Below are 15,291 nucleotides of genomic sequence, written 5' to 3' on the forward strand. Positions count from 1 at the left end.
TCTTCGCATCTGGTTCTCCTTCCACACGCCCGAAGTTTTTCTGATTTTGTAACTTGGAGCTGCTGATTCTTGCTTCCCAGGTCCTATCGTGGCCTCAAAGGCAGAGTCACTTAGATGCTAGAAAAAATATTTGGTAGAGAAATTTATGTAACTACACACTTAGCTCTGCCCATGGTGCACCCAGGTGACGACCTTGCCCTCTGGTGTGGATTTAATGCTAGCATGTGTGGCACCCAGTCGAGCCCTTGGGCATGCTGGTTGGTCCAGACCCTGGGGTGCAGCTCCAAGGATTCACTGTTATTGTTTTTAAAATCCATTTTCCTGGTCATGTGTAAAGCTGCTCTGCAGAAACCATTGACTCTGCCATATTTCCCCTCCCTTCCCTCTTTCCTAACCTGGTTTCACAACCCTTTTCTAATTATGCCCAACTAGAGTGATTAGAAATTCCCACCCACTCAATTCCAGTTCTCCATGTGAAGGGATAGGACTGTGCGGGGAACTCAAGGTTGTTCCACACTCATGACACATCTCACTGACCCTCTGATCATTACAGGACCCCCCATGACATATTGTAGGGGAAGTTTAAGAAGCCCACTTTAAGCACTATTTACAGATTTTACTAATATACCTACAACTTAGTTTTAAAGTACCTGAGAATTTTGTGAATGCTTTATACAGACATAGTATTTATAGGAATTGCATTCTTTCTGCTTTTAGGTGCCATTTACATGGATATCATTTTACTTTATAATAAATTTACATTTTTGTCTGAATAGAGCTTTAGAGTTTAAAATATCTTCATATTTTGTCATTTGATCAAATAAACTTCTTACTTGGAATATGTACACTTTTTAAAAATTGTACTTTACAATACTGTATTGGTTTTTAAAATTTCATTTCTCTTATATGTAGCTGGTTTTCTCTAATGCCTAAAGGTTCAAGAATGAGCCTTCAGAGGCTATGGGAATTGCTCTGGTTTAGGCAATCTGAGCAGACATGCACAAGGCATGCTCCTGGGTTAGCTCCAACTGGTTCTGAAGGCCTGCTATCTTGCTGCCTTAGGTCATGAAAAGGGTGGGCCACGAGGCAGTGGACAATCCTGCCTGGATGCAGCGACTGAGAAGCCTCCAGAGTTTCAATGTGAGGATACATATATTTCAAATTTTTAATCCACTGTGTTTGAAACTTCATTTCTAGTTTTCGTAAGGTTCAGCAATACAAGGAATCACATGAAGGGGACAGAACACGTCCCCTGGGTCTACTCTGGTGGGCAGTCTTTCTTTTCATAAAGAAACTCATATTTGCTTCCATCACCTGTGCTCGATGTTAAACAGGGACTGGAAAGCCCATCTCTTAGCCGTTTGTAGTAGATACTTGACACCTAATTAACTTGCCCTGATCAGCGCCAAGATGAGACCCAGCTGGACCAGGCATCTTACATCACTAGTTAAAGAGTTAATTCTCTTGCCTGATAAGCCATGTCATTCAGGCCTAATGTCTGGTTCTAAGACCTGACTTTCAAGCTGACCCATCTTTGGGGCAACTTCCCCTTACCCAGCCTGTGCTGTGAGACTTAAGAGTTTCCATTATGCCCATGAGGGGTTTTCTGTGGATAGGTGTGGGTACAACCCAACATGAGCTAAAATCGACAGGACTTGGGTCCAGATTTGTGGGAGCAGAGATGGTGGTGAGAGGGGAGAGTGTCACAGAGCTCCAGCTGGAGTTGCTGCTGGTTACTCCCTGGTGAGCAGCAGGTTCAGTAGAGAGACTGCTTTCTTCATGTTGCGTTTGAGGGGCCTCTGGGACAGCAGAGGTGTCAAATCTGAACTCAGAGGTGGGGTTGGGGCTAAGGATACAGATTTCTGAGCTGAAGATGGCACCACGAGCTTGACAAATTCCCAATAGGTAAAAAATTTTCTGTTCAAGGGTGTGTGTGTGATGAATAAATATGAATGAATACACTACACCAATATTTCCTTAATGTGGATGGACCTAGAGATTATCATACTAACTGAAATAAGTCAGAATGAAAAAGACAAATATATGATATTGCTTATGTGTAGAGTCTAAAATACACAGATGAAATTATTTACAAGTCAGAAACAGACTCACAGACACAGAAAACAAACTGACAGTTACCAAATGGGAAAAGGGATGGGGACGGTATAAATTAGGAGTTTGGGATTTGCAGATACAAATCACTATACATAAGATAGGTAAAAAAAACCAACAACAAAAAAAACAAGGTCCTACTGTGAAAAAATTTTTTCCTTGCTATTTACTAAGGGCAAATATATCCCCACTTTCAGTTTCTCCCAGCCTCCTTTGTCATCCTTTCACAAGATGATTACCATCTTCCCAGCTTACAGCTAAGCTTTCTGCTTTTCTGTCCCTTTTGCCTGGTCCAGCTGCTCAGTACAGGCAGGACTTCATATCGCAGGACTGACCCCAGGCCTGCTCCTGGGAAAGCAGCGCCGTGGCTCAGGATTTCACCCTGACTTATTGCACGACAGACCAGCAGAGGCAAATGTGGCTTGAATGAAGCGAAACTACCTTACAGCTGAGCCAATGAAGGGTCACAGCCAAAACCCAACTGGTAGAGGAAGGGAGCCTTCAGGGAAAAATGACTAGCACCGTTTACCTCTTGATATTTCTCTGCAAATGCTGAAAACTTCAGAGCTGCTCCCGTTCCTTGGTGGTTACGTATAATTAGGTCATTTGTGTAGAGACGGACAGAGGTGAATCCTGGAGTCCCCTTGAAAAAGTTCGGACAGGGGCCAAGTTTCAGGCTCTGGCCTCCCACGGGGGCCTTGCTGCACAGAAAACAGAACAACCGTCAGCTGCTCTGAATTCGTTTCTCTTTAAAGGGTTTCTGTTATCTTGCAGGCCTCCCTAATGTTTTTCAGTGTGCTTCCCACTATTTCTGTTGTTCTCATCTAACCTCGTTAACTCTTCTCTTTATTAGTACAGATACATTTTGCTATAAGAATAATTACGATATAATGCAGTAGTAATAGCTGTCTACTAAGTACATATTATTTACCAGAGACTGTTAAAGACATTTAAAACAATTTAGTATTTTCACAAAAATCCCGTAAGGTGGTTAACACAACAGAACGGAAGTCCAAATAAGCTGATTTTGCCAGAACAAACCAGCCAGGAAAAGGGCCGTGTTCCATCCCAGATATCTCAGCCTGTGGCCCTGCTCGCCCTGCTGCTTTTTCCCGTCCTCTTCGACAAGAAGCCTGCAGCCGCCACTACCACCTGTTCTCAGCTTCTCACCTTAGGTTATCAAAGGAGTTTCCATGCTGGAATTAAAGACTATAATACTTCATATTTTTTGTACAGAAAAATATGTATTGTTTAGGGAGAGGCTTTTTTTTTAGAAAAATGAAAAGCCAAGATTTATATTGACTTGTAACATAATCTATCAGCTCATGTGAAAATACAAGGTCCTAAATACATGATGTCCCAAACTGGTTTCTAATCTCTGCTGTCCACCTCTCTTATCTCAAAGCACTGACTTGAAAAAGGAGGCAGAGTCTTTGCCCTTGGACATGACTTCGAAGGCAGGCAGATATAGTTCTGAACACGGGCTCTGACCATGTGATCTTCACCAAGTCCTTACGCCTTTTAAAGCTGCTGTGTCCTTACCTGTATTCCGCTGCTGCCAAGTCGCTTCAGTCGTGTCTGACTGTGCGACCCCAGAGACAACAGCCCACCAGGCTCCCCCGTCCCTGGGATTCTCCAGGCAAGAACACTGGAGTGGGTTGCCATTTCCTTCTCCTGTATTCTAGAGCCTTTCCAAAGGCATAGTTGGCACAAAGTACAAGTTCGTTCTCATCCCCTTTTCCCTTTGGTTGCCACGTTGAATCCTTAATGATTCTGGAGTCTCGGTAACCACAGTTCTTGTATAGAGTCAGAGAGTTGGTACCAGCAGGACCTGAAGGACGGGTAGCGTAGGGGACAGGCACCAAGGCCCCTCCTGCTCACAGCAGAAACGTCTGTAGGCCTAGGGCGCAGATTCCAGGCTGTGGTCTCTCTGGACATCTTCGGCTGAGGCAGAGAGAAGGCCATCTTGACTTCCACACGTGCCCCCAGAAAGCTGGAGGCGGGGGAAGGAGGCTGTAGGTGCCTCTTGTGGGAGGTTGCTGTGAGTAGAAAATACCAGCATTAGGTTAAATGAGGCTCTCCAGGAAGTGAAGAGATAACCGTCTTCAGCTGTGGTTGTTTTGAACAAATACCTTTTGTTCAGCTCCCCACGGGGACCACGTGAGAGCCAAGAGCAGGTGCACTGGATACGTGTGGATGGAAAGAAGTTCCTCTATACCCCAGAGAGTAAGGGTGGAAGGGGAGGTCTCAAACACTAAGGAGACGGGTATTCCTAATGCAATTTGATTATTCAAGAATGCTAGGACCCTGGGCAGCTCACGTCTCCCAGGGGAGCCCCAGTTTTATCTGTAAAAGGTGGTGCAACCAGATGAGAGAGATGCCAGTTCTGGTAGTTTAATTCCCAGTGTGTGGGCTTCTTAAGGGCTACCATGATGTCTTCTTGCTCCAAGTGTGCCTTGTGGTCCAAGCGACTTACGACTCTTTGTTTTATTTTCGCTTGAGGATGACTTGAGGGGTTAGACAAAGTCTCACCTGCTGTCTTTCTATCCAGAGTTCCCCCATCCTTGGACTGCCCTTCACAAATGCTGTATCGTCTGTGTGAAGTTGAATAGTATTATCACGATAATGACTCGCATCATTACAGTCTGTGTTTCTGGTGTATCATTTAAAGTTTTCTCGAAAGTTGTCTTCAAAACAGTCAGCTTGCTGACAAATCCCTTCCAGACCTTTCCAGAATGGTGTAGACTGTGGTTTTCCTTTGGAGGGAACAGAACTGTAGAATTTTAGAGCAGGTAGGTAAATTTCACCAGGATCACCTGGAGGCCCCTATTAAAAACCAGCTCGGGCACAGGTGTGGCATTCTGCCTGCCCTAAAAGTCTTGCAAGTTCCGGCCTCTTATTGGAACCTTTTGATGCTGCCCCGGGTTCTGCCCCAAGACCTCAGAGCCCTTGATGACCAGTATGTGAAGGACGCCTGGAAAAGGAAATGGCAACCCATTCCAGTATACTTGTCTGGAGAATGCCAGAGGTGGAGAAGCCTGGCAGGCTACAGTCCATGGTCACAGAGTTGGACACGACCAAGTGACTAAACACACACACACACAATGGGGCTTTCCCAGTGGCTCAGTGGTTTAAAAAAATCTGCCTGCAATGCAGGAGACTCAAGAGACTCTGGTTGGATCCCTGGGTCTGGAAGTTCCCTTGGAGGTGGGAATGGCAACCCATTCTAGTATTCTTGCCTGGAAAATACCACGGACAGAGGAGTCTGGTGGTCTACAGTCCATGGGGTCACAAAGAGTCAGATATGACTGAAACAACTTAGCACACACACGTGAAGGACAAAGTTAGGAAACATAGGACCATTGGTTATAAGGAGGCCAAGGGAGTCTTGCAGGAGTGCTATAAGAACAAGCTAATGAAAGCAGACGAAATGCAACTATAAAAGTTGTTTGGAATCTCCCTACCAGAAGAAAATCTTAATGCTATTTGTGGTGAACAGATTGGCAAATTGCAGGAGCTGATGCAAGAAGCCACTAAACCCAGTGGGCAATTTAGTACTAGTGAGTCTAGGAAACCAACATTTTAGTCTATGCAATAAAGTTTAACAAAGGGGAGGGGGTAACAACTCACCGGATCCCATCCCAGAATTTGATTCGATATAGCTGGGGTAGAGACCGAATGCAGCAGTTCTGAGTTCCCAGATACTGTTGATGCTGCTATTAAGGGGTCCATTCTTTGAAGTCCCCTTAACTAGCCCAGCCCCCTTATTAGCAGATGAGAAGGGTGTGGCTGAGAAAACCGAACCCAAGAAAAACTAGAACCCAAGTATCCTTGTCCATAGTCCGATGGCTTTCAGTTAAAAAAGCAACTTTTTTTTTTTCTCCAGATCAATAGTTCCCAAACTTTTAATGAGTCAGTTAAGGAATCAGTTAAAATTTGGTTCCAGTAACTCAATACACCTAGAAGAGTGAGTCTTAACCTTGGCTGTACATTGGAGTCAGAGATTCTGAAGTAATTTATCTGAGCATCAGGATTCTTAAAAGCTCCCCAAGTAACTCAAAGTGAAAGAAAGTGAAGTAGCTCAGTCGTGTCCAGTTCTTTGCGACACCGTGGACTGTAGCCCACCAGGCTCCTCCCTCCATGGGATTCTCCAGGCAAGAATAATGGAGTGGGTTGCCACTTCCTTCTCCAGGGGATCTTCCTGACCCAGGGATCAAACCCTGGTCTCCAGCATTGCAGGCAGACGCTTTAACCTCTGAGCCACCAGGGAAGCCCAAGTAACTCAAAGGGGAAAATAAATTTGAAAAGTTTTGGTCTGGAGGAAGGTCAGAAAGCTTCACTAATCCAGACATCCCAGGTGATTTTGCTGTAGCTGCAGGCTGGTCTGTACTTCGCAGGCAAAGGTTTTCCTGATCTTACTTCCTGCTTTAGGAAACAAAAAAAAAACCACTGAAGTGTTAGTGTGAGGTTTGAGGAGTGAACACCAGAGGCATAGGTGGGTCTATTTTCCTATGATAACAATATTTACTTTTGGGACATTTAGTCTCTTTTTATTAAGACATGATCAATCTAGGACAGTATATTTCAAGTGTACAACCTAATGGTTTGACATTTGTATATATTGTGAGATGATCATCAAAATATGTCTGATTAACATCCATCACCACACACAGTTACAAATTATTTTTCTTGTGATGAGAACTTTTAAGATCGACTCCCTTAGCAACTTTCAAATGCGTAAAACACTGTTTTACTAGAGTCACTGTGTTGTACGTCACATCCCCAGGACTCATTTGTAGCTGGAAGTTTGGGCCTTTTGACCACTGTTGGTGTGTGATTTTCATCCTTCCAACTCCCTTACTCTCTTTGGCTCCCTGTGGCTTCCTATGTATCAGAGTTAGAAAGAAGCTTTCTACCTGGTTTTGGTGTTTGGGAGGAAGAAAGTTAATTAGAAGCAGAATCCTGAAGTGTCTCTTCTAGCTCCAAGTCTGTTTGTGTAACCTGAGCAGTTAATGTCATCTCCCTAAGTACAATTGTACACTTCTTTGTAATACAGAAATAGTTATATCTGCCATCTTTATCTTAGAAGGGCTTTGTGAGAACCAGATTTCAAAGCCCATATAAACTATGAAACACTATAAAAGTGAAAGCTATTCTTAAATTAACCAGCGACACACAAAGGGAGCTTAAAGTGAAAGAAATATCTCTTCACTAAACTATGTCTGGGAATTCTGTTGGAACGTGTGTCTAATTTGTCCTTGCTCTTAGACTCTTAACATTCAAACCCCAGATCCAGAAGACCTGGGTGTGATAATGTGAGCACTTTAACAAAATATGGTTTCTTCTCAGATATTGGGAGCATAGACAGACTTAGTAAGATGTCTAAAGTGAAAAAAACACTGCCAAAGATTTAGGTAATAAAATACCAAACAAAAAAATTTAAAAGTCTTTTATTTCTTATAGCTTGAAAGGTAGATGGGAATTTCTGGGGTAATAATGCAACATGAGTATTTAATTCTCTAGGGTTGTTTACCCTTTTGAAGTTTCTTATGATAAGAAAACTTAGAAATAGATAAAATACTTTGTAACAAGTTAGCATTATCAGTATCCCTTCAGCATCATGAACTCCACAATGACAGTCTCTCTCTTGTTCATGAGAGCCTATAAAGCCATTACTTATAAGTACATATTTTTCTAGGCAGTAATTTTCCTAGATACGTTTTATCAATCATGATCAGAAATTCAAATATGTAGTAGCTGAGGTGATGCAAAGTGAGTGAAGAGTGCCCTCTGGTGGTGTCATGCATAATTGAACTGTATCAAGGTGGTTTTAGTTGCTAAATCCTCTCCGACTTTACGACCCCGCGGACTGTAGCACGCCAGGCTTTTCCTGTCAGTGGGATTTCTCAGGCAAGTATACTGGAGTGGGTTGCCCTTCTTTGCTCCAGTGGATCTTCCTGACCCAAGGATTATGCTTGGTCTTTAATTGAAGAATTACTATACTACTGTTCTACAGTTTCTTAAAAATCAGACTTTCATCTTTTTTTCTTTGACTAGTTTTATTTATTTTGGCTGTGCCGGATCTTTGTTGCTGCGCCGACTTTTCTCTAGTTGCAGGGAGCGGGAGCTACTGTTTGAGATGCACGGGCTTCTCATTGCGGTGGCTTCTCTTGTTACAGACCATGGGCTCTAGGGCGGGGGGCGGAGGCTTCAATCGTTGTAGCGTATGGGCTCAACAGTTGGGGCTCGAGGGCTCTAGAGCACAGGCTCAGTGGTTGTGGCTCACAGGCTTAGTTGCTCTGTGGCGTGTGGGAGCTTCCCAGACCAGGGATTGAACCGGTGTCTCCTGCACTGGCAGGCAGATTCTTTAGCACTGAACCACCAGGAAGCCCCCAAATCGGAATTTCGTCTTAATCAGAGAGAATTTTTATATCTCCAAAGGCCCATTGTACAATGGACTGTATTAGAACACACCTTTTAATTGTTGTGTTATTTAGGTTCTCTTTTACAGAAGTCCTAAAGAAAATTCTAATTGAGACAGTGTTCCATTAAGAAATAATTTTTAATTAAAAAGCACTGTAGGTTGTTAATATGGCACCTCCAAATGGAATCTCTTAAAAATCTGACCTTGGTCCAGAGTTTGAACATTTAGACATTGTCCTAGGGTTTTTACAGGACTTGTTGAATCTTTTCTGACAGGCTTGGGAATAAAATCTGGGATGATCCATGTGATCTAGGCAAAGACAGAATATTGGCCCAAATGACATTCTAGTGTCTCTTCCAGCCGTTTTGTTCTATGTTAAACTTTCCTTTGCAACCTGATACATTTCCATCATTGCTGTGCAGTATTAACAAGTAGAAGGAAAATACACACCTAAGGAAATAGAATGAGCTCCGCCACATCTCCAGAATGGTTCTGCAACGGCTGCTCACACTTTGGCCCCCTCCTCTGTATTTTTTCCAATTTTTTACCAATTTTTTATTGTGGTTGGAATGAGATTTTATTATTACTGTTTTAAATGGATTGCCCTGAATGAGTGGCAGAAGCAAGTTTAACACAGGACCAGCAAACTAATATCTGGACTAGCTAATGAAAGTTATTTGTTCAGAATTAATTTCATGAAGAAATGAAAGAATGTGAAGAGTTCATGTGAAGATAACAGTCGTGGCTTGAATACGTGAAATGATGAGCTAAATGAAAGAAGTGATTATAAATAGGACTTGAAATATCTGCCATAGATACTTGAGGCCACATTCCTAGAGGAAAATGTGGAAAATAGAAAGTATCATATGTCAATAACACACATATCTGAACTAACTCAAATCAAATATGGTTTGTGTCTTAAATTTGAAACTGTCTTTCACTATACCTTGATTTTGCAATATTGCTGCTGCTATAATACTTAGGTAGGAGTCCAGTTTTCCAGACAAAAGAACAGAATGAACCATGTCATTGGGGTGTAAGCAAAACACTCAAGGTTGAAAAAATTTTTTACAAACTGGAGCAGGCAGCTCTAGATGCTATGGGGCTCAGAAATTAACTAACAATTGAGGCCTTCGACCTTGAAAAAAATAATTCACATCTTCAAGAAACTTCATTAATTTTAGAAACAAAGTACACACACATGTCCTAAAGTCAGGAAGCTTTTAAAGTGGAAATACTATGCTAAGAAACATGCCTGATATGCAGCCTCAGAGACATTTATCATTTTTCAGGGTACCTAAGATACTTCAGAAAGTGTGTATGTGTGTGTGTGAGAGAGAGACAGAGAGAGGATTACACAGAATAACATATGATGAAGAGATACCCCACGCCAAGGTAAGAGAAACCCAAGTAAGATGGTAGGTGTTGCAAGAGGGCATCAGAGGGCAGACACACTGAAACCATACTCACGGAAAAACTAGTCAATCTAATCACACTAGGACCACAGCCTTGTCTAACTCAATGAAACTAAGCCACGCCCCACGGGGCAACCCAAGACGGGCAGGTCATGGTGGAGAGGTCTGACAGAATGTGGTCCACTGGAGAAGGGAATGGAAAACCACTTCAGTATCTTGCCTTGAGAACCCCATGAACAGTAGGAAAAGGCAAAATGATAGGATACTGAAAGAGGAACTCCCCAGGTCAGTAGGTGCCCAATATGCTACTGGAGATCAGTGGAGAAATAACTCCAGAAAGAATGAAGGGATGGAGCCAAAGCAAAAACAATACCCAGCTGTGGATGTGAATGGTGATAAAAGCAAGGTCCGATGCTGTAAAGAGCAATATTGCATAGGAACCTGGAATGTCAGGTCCATGAATCAAGGCAAATTGGAAGTGGTCAAACAGGAGATGGCAAGAGTAAATGTTGACATTCTAGGAATCAGCAAACTAAAATGGACTGGAATGGGTGAATTTAATTCAGATGACCATTATATCTACTACTGAGGGCAGGAATCCCTCAGAAGAAATGGAGTAGCCATCATGGTCAACAAAAGAGTCCAAAATGCAGTACTTGGATGCAGTCTCAGAAATGACAGAATGATCTCTGTTCATTTCCAAGGTAAACCATTCAATTTCACAGTAATCCAAGTCTATGCCCCAACCAGTAACGCTGAAGAAGCTGAAGTTGAATGGTTTTATGAAGACCTACAAGACCTTTTAGAACTAACACCCAAAAAAGATATCCTTTTCATTATAGGGGACTGGAATGCAAAAGCAGGAAGTCAAGAAACACCTGGAGTAAGAGGCAAATTTGGCCTTGGAATGCAGAATGAAGCAGGGCAAAGACTAATAGAGTTTTGCCAAGAGAACGCACTGGTCATAGCAAACATCCTCTTCCAACAACACAAGAGAAGACTCTACACATGGACATCACCAGATGGTCAACACCAAAATCAGATTGATTATATTCTCTGCAGCCAAAGATGGAGAAGCTCTATACAGTCAACAAAAACAAGACCAGGAGCTGACTGTGGCTCAGATCATGAACTCCTTATTACCAAATTCAGACTTAAATTGAAGAAAGCAGGGAAAACCGCTAGACCATTCAGGTATGACCTAGATCAAATCCCTTATGATTATACAGTGGAAGTGAGAAATAGATTTAAGGGCCTAGATCTGATAGATAGAGTGCCTGATGACCTATGGAATGAGGTTCATGACATTGTACAGGAGACAGGGATCAAGACCATCCCCATGGAAAAGAAATGCAAAAAAGCAAAATGGCTGTCTGGGGAGGCCTTACAAATAGCTGTGAAAAGAAGAGAGGCAAAAAGCAAAGGAGAAAAGGAAAGATATAAGCATCTGAATGCAGAGTTCCAGAGAATAGCAAGAAGAGATAAGAAAGCCTTCTTCAGCAATCAATACAAAGAAATAGAGGAAAACAACAGAAAGGGAAAGACTAGAGATCTCTTCAAGAAAATTAGAGATACGAAGGGAATATTTCATGCAAAGATGGGCTTGATAAAGGACAGAAATGGTATGAAGCAGAAGATATTAAGAAGAGGTAACAAGAATATACCGGAGAAGGCAATGGCACCCCACTCCAATACTCTTGCCTGGAAAGTTCCGTGGACGGAGGAGCCTGGTAGGCTATAGTCCATGGGGTCACTAAGAGTCAGACACGACTGAGTGACTTCATTTCACTTTTCACTTTCATGCATTGGAGAAGGAAATGGCAACCCACTCCGGTATTCTTGCCTGGAGAATCCCAGGGATGGGGGAGCCTGGCGGGCTGCCGTCTATGGGGTCGCACAGAGTCGGACACGACTGGGGCGACTTGGCAGCAGCAGCAGCAGCAACAAGAATACACAGAAGAACTGTCCAAAAAAGATCTTCATGACCCAGATCATCACGATGGTGTGATCACTCACCTAGAGCCAGACATCCTGGAAAGTGAAGTCAAGTGGGCCTTAGAAAGCATCACTACGAACAAAGCTAGTGGAGGTGATAGAATTCCAGCTGAGCTATTTCAAATCCTGAAAGATGATGCTGTGAAAGTGCTGCACTCAATATGCTAGCAAATTTGGAAAACTCAGCAGTGGCCACAGGACTGAAAAAGGTCAGTTTTCATTCCAATCCCAAAGAAAGGCAATGCCAAAGAATGCTCAAACTACAGCACAATTTCACTCATCTCACATGCTGGTAAAGTAATGCTCAAAATTCTCCAAGCCAGGCTTCAGCAATATGTGAACCGTGAGCTTCCAGATGTTCAAGCTGGTTTTAGAAAAGCCAGAGGAACCAGAGATCAAATTGCCAACATCCGCTGGATCATGGAAAAAGCAAGAGTTCCAGAAAAACATCTATTTCTGCTTTATTGACTATGCCACAGCCTTTGACTGTGTGGATCACAATAAACTGTGGAAAATTCTTCAAGGGATGGGAATACCAGACCACCTGACCTGCCTCTTGAGAAATCTGTATGCAGGTCAGGAAGCAACAGTTAGAACTGGACATGGAACAACAGACTGGTTTCAAATAGGAAAAGGAGTATGTCAAGGCTGTATATTGTCACCCTGCTTATTTAACTTCAATACAGAGTACATCATGAGAAACGCTGGACTGGAAGAAACACAAGCTGGAATCAAGATTGCCAGGAGAAGTATCAATCACCTCAGATATGCAGATGACACCACCCTTATGGCAGAAAGTGAAGAGGAACTAAAAAGCCTCTTGATGAAAGTGAAAGTGAAGAGTGAAAAAGTTGGCTTAAAGCTCAACATTCAGAAAACGAAGATCATGGCATCTGGTCCCATCACTTCATGGGAAATAGATGGGGAAACAGTGGAAACAGTGTCAGACTTTATTTTTGGGGGGCTCCAAAATCACTGCAGATGGTGACTGCAGCCATGAAATTAAAAGACGCTTACTCCTTGGAAGAAAAGTTATGACCAACCTCGATAGCATATTCAAAAGCAGAGACATTACTTTGCCAACAAAGGTCCATCTAGTCAAGGCTATGGTTATTCCTGTGGTCATGTATGGATGTGAGAGTTGGACTGTGAAGAAGGCTGAGTGCCGAAGAATTGATGCTTTTGAACTGTGGTGTTGGAGAAGACTCTTGAGAGTCCCTTGGACTGCAAGGAGATCCAACCAGTCCATTCTGAAGGAGATCAGCCCTGGGTTTTCTTTGGAAGGAATGATGCTGAAGCTGAAACTCTAGTACTTTGGCCACCTCATGTGAAGAGTTGACTCATTTGAAAAGACTCTGATGCTGGGAGGGATTGGGGGCAGGAGGAGAAGGGGACGACCGAGGATGAGATGGCTGGATGGCATCACGGACTCAATGGACGTGAGTCTGAGTGAACTCCGGGAGTTAGTGATGGACAGGGAGGCCTGGTGTGCTGCGATTCATGAGGTCGCAAAGAGTCGGAAACGACTGAGAGACTGAACTGAACGGAACATATGATGATTTCTATACTGAAGATGACTGAAATTACATTTGGATAACAGTAAAGGCTTTTCCTTTAAATTTCAATTGTTTCTAGAAAGCAAAACAAAGAATTCATAGAAGGAGTTTTTGAGGGGAAAGAAATCAATCTCATGAAAATAATAAGAAAACTGGAGCAGGATTTAGCCACAAAATTGTAGACTGGCAAACAAGCTTTTTTTTTTTTTTTAATTTAGTATCCTGGCAAGTAAAAGATTCATATAAAGCCTCTTACAAAAAGCTTATTCAAGAGATGGCTCAAATGCAGTGCTCTGTGTACATAGAAGGATAGCCTAGGATTCTGGGGCTCCCTCCTATCCTGAATCCTGTACTCTGTAAGGTTGTTGTTCAGTTGCTCAGTCCTATCTGACTCTTGTGACCCCGCGGACTGCAGCATGCCAGGCTTCCCTATCCTTCGCCATCACCCACAGTTTGCTCAAACTCATGTCCACTAGAAGGAATGATGCTAAAGCTGAGACTCCAGTACTTTGGCCACCTCATGCGAAGAGTTGACTCATTGGAAAAGACTCTGATGCTGGGAGGGGTTGGGGGCAGGAGGAGAAGGGGACGACCGAGGATGAGATGGCTGGATGGCATCACTGACTCGATGGACGTGAATCTGAGTGAACTCCGAGAGTTGGTGATGGACAGGGAGGCCTGGCGTGGTGCTATTCATGGGGTAGCAAAGCGTCGGACATGACTGAGCAACTGAACTGAACTGAACTGATGTCCACTGAGTTGGTGATGCCAACCAACCATCTCATCTTCTTATCATCCCCTTCTCCTCCTGCCTTCAATCTTTCCAGCCATCAGGGTTTTTTCCAATGAGTCAGCTTTTCACATCAGGTGGCCAAAGTATTGGATCTTTGATTTTAGCATCAGTCCTTCCGATGAATATTCTGGACTGATTTCCTTTCGGATTGACTGGTTTGATCTCCTTACAGTCTAAGAGACTCTCAGGAGTCTTCTGCAGCACCACAGTTCAAAGGCATCAATTCTTCTTCAGCGCATGACCCTTATTTCTAGGGTGCGCCCTCCTGGGATCCAGACAAAAAGCTCAGGTGTTTACTAAGGCCCATCTCACTCTGAGACTTCAGATTCTCTCTCCAGCAAAGATGGCTGAGGATACATCCAGTAATTCCCTCAGCCTCCCAGCCAGTGGCTGCACTAGGGCAGGGCGAGGATGCTGCCTTGGCCAAGGAACCTGCCTGAAAGTGAGCACTCCTGAAGTTTTACACCCCGGACACTTCTCTGGCCTCATCCTAGCTGTGACTCTGCCCTCAATTGCTATTTTCTGCTGGATCTGCAGATTGTCGATGACTTGGAAGGAATCTGTATGAAGATTTTGGGGGCTCCCTTTTTCATGAGCCCTCCTCTCCAGGATTTATCCTTTTTTTTTTTTCTGTTGCTCCGGTAGCCCTACCTTTGTCTCCTCAGCTCAGTGAGACTGCCACCTCTGGTGTGGTCTAGCCACCTTGTGTCGTCTCCAAGACCTAGGAAGTGACCACAGGGGAAAAGCCTGGGGCAAATGTGCTCACCTCTCATGGTTTTCCCTTTGCAAACTTGGACACCCCTCACATTCCCGGTTGCATCAGTAGCCCTCCCCTACATTCAAAATGTTGCTTTTTAAAATGCTTTGTTTGGGACTTCCCCAGAGTTTCAGTGGCTAAGACTCTGCCCTCCCAATGCAGGGATCCAGGGTTTGATCTCTGGTCAGGGAACTAGATCCCACATCCCACAACTAACACTCAGTGCACCCAAATAAATA

The sequence above is a fragment of the Capricornis sumatraensis genome, chromosome 13 (assembly GCF_032405125.1).
Source record: "Capricornis sumatraensis isolate serow.1 chromosome 13, serow.2, whole genome shotgun sequence".
Taxonomy (NCBI): Eukaryota; Metazoa; Chordata; class Mammalia; order Artiodactyla; family Bovidae; genus Capricornis; species Capricornis sumatraensis.